The sequence below is a fragment of the Penaeus japonicus genome, unplaced genomic scaffold (genome assembly GCF_977035675.1).
Source record: "Penaeus japonicus unplaced genomic scaffold, GWHDUDI00000001_assembly GWHDUDI00000025, whole genome shotgun sequence".
Taxonomy (NCBI): domain Eukaryota; kingdom Metazoa; phylum Arthropoda; class Malacostraca; order Decapoda; family Penaeidae; genus Penaeus; species Penaeus japonicus.
Genome location: NW_028234427.1, coordinates 4,155,327 through 4,157,826, shown reverse-complemented (window position 1 = coordinate 4,157,826; position 2,500 = coordinate 4,155,327).

Genomic DNA, 2,500 nt, shown 5'->3' with positions numbered 1-2,500 from the left:
CTTGTGGTCTTTTGGGAGACGGATTAGGGCGGCGCAAAAAGATCTGTAGGGGGGAGCGAAGTGAGAGCGATAGATAGAGAGAGAGCGGTGAGAGAGAGAGGGAGAGAGGGTGAGCGAGAGCGAGAGAGAGAGAGAGAGGCGTGAGAGGGTGCTGGGAGCGGATGTGCGAGCGAGCGCGTGAGAGCGAGCGAGAGAGGAGATGAGAGAGAGACGAGAGCGAGAGAGAGAGAGGGAGATCGGAATCGAGCGTGGGGAGCATTGGGCTTCTGCGTGCTTGCGAGAGTGAGTGAGTGAGTGTGTCCGGAGGTGCTGCTCGCGCGGCGGGAGCGAGAGAGAGAGTAAGAGAGAGAGAGAGAGAGAGAGAGAGAGAGAGAGAGAGTGGGGGGTGTGTGTGTGTGTGTGTGTGTGTGTGTGTGTGTGTGTGTGTGTGTGTTGTGGGGGGGGGGGGGGGGGTGGGGGGGGGTTGTGTGTTGTGTGTGTGTGTGTGTGTGTGTGTGTGTTGTGTGTGTTTGTGATTTTATGTGTAAGTTGGTGGGAGTGTGTGAGTGTGTGTGTGTGGTGGTGTGTGTGTGTGTGTGTGTTTGTGTTGTGTGTGGGTGTAATTGTAAATATACATAGTTATATATATCATATATATATATATATAGATATCTCTCTAAATCTAACTACACTCTTCTACTCACAACAACTAACAGTACACTCATTATAACCTCAATTCTAAGAGTGAGAGTGTGTGTGAGAGTGTTTTGTGTGTGTGTGTGGTGTGTGTGTGTGTATGTGTGTGTGTGTGTGTGTGTATGTGGGTGTGTTTGTGTGTTTGTGGGTGTTTGAGGTGAGTGTGTGTTGTGTGTGTGAGTGTGTACTGAGTGTGTGTGTGCTGTGTGTGTGGTGTTTGTGTGTTTGGTGTGTGGAATGTGTGTGTATGTGTGGTGTGTGTGGGTGTGTGTGTGTGATTTGTGTAGTGTGGGTGTGGTGTGTATGTATGTGTGGGTGTTGTTTGTCTGTGTGTTGTGTGTGGAGTGTGTGGTTGAGTGCGTGAGTGTGGGTGTTTGTGTGTGTGGTGTGTGTGTGTGTGGTGGGTGGTGTGTGTGGGTGTGTGTGTGTGTGTTGTCATTTTTCTTTTATCTCTGTATATGATTGGTGTGTTGTGTGTGTGTGTGTGTTTGTGTGTTGTGGGTGTGCTGTGTGTGTGTGTGTGTGTGTGTGTGTGTGATATATCTATTTGGTGTGTGTTATTGTGAGTGTGTGTGTGTGTGTTGCGGTGTGTGAGTGAGGGGTGGTGTGTGTGGGTGTGTGCGTTCGTGCGTGGTGTCGTGCGTGGTGGTGAGTGTGTGTGTTTGTGTGTATGTGTGTGTGTGTGTTGAGGTTGGTGGTGAGTGTGAGTGTGTGTTAGTGAGTGTGTGTGTTGTGTGGTGGGTGGGTGTGTAGTGAGTGTGTGGTTGTGTGTGTAGTGTGTTGTGTGGGATGTGAGTGAGAGTGAGTGAGTGCTTGCGTGCGTGCGTGGTGTGGTGTGTGTGTGTGTGAGAGTTTGGTGTGTGATGAGTTGTGGTTGTGTATGTGGATCTCTAATTTAATCTATAATACTCTATATAATCTATATATATATCTGTTTGTGTGTTTGTGGATTGGTTGAGTGTGTGTGTTTGTGATGTGTGTGTGTGTATGTATGTATGTGTGTGTTAGTGTGTGTGAGTGTTATTGTGTGTGATGTGTGTGTGTGGTGTGTTTTGTGTGGTTGTTTTATATTATTCTCTATTGTGCCCCTTGGGTGTGGTGTGTGTTGTGTGTTTTGGGGTTGATGTGTGTGTGTGTGTGTGTGTGGTGTGTGTTGTGTGTGTGTGGTGTGTTGGGGTGTATATATATACTATATTCTATATCTATCTATCTAATATCTCTCTCATCTCTTATCTATATATACTTTTTAGGGGTGTGTTTGTGTGTTGTGTTATTGTGTGGTGTGTGGGGGGTAGTTGTGTTGTGTGTGGGTGTGTGTGTGTGTGTGTGGTGAGTGTGTGGTGTGTGTGTGTGGTGTTGATGTATATATGGGAGGAGAGGAGCGGAGAGCGCGACGAAGGGAGCAGCGGGAGAGAGACGAGAGAGCGGGAGTGTGTTGTGTGTGTGGGGTGTGTGTGTGTGTGTGTGTGTGTGTGTGTGTGTGGTTTGTGGGGGGGGGGGGGGGGGGGGGGGGGGGGTGTTTGAGGTTGGGTGTGTGGGGTTTTGTGTGTTGTGTGTGGGGGGTGTGTGTGTGTGTGGTGTGTGTGTTGTGTGTGTGTGTGTGTGTGTGTGTGTGTGTGTTGTGAGTGGGGGTGTGTGTGAATCTTTCACTAATCTTCTCTCTTTAAAACTTACCCCGTCACCTAATTATAATAATAATAGAAATAATATATCTGAGGTTGTGTGTGTGTATGTGTGTGTGATGTGTGTGTGTGTGTGTGTGTGTGTGTGGGGTGGTGAGTAATGTGTGTGTGTGGGGTGATGTGTGTGTGTTGTGTGTGTGTGT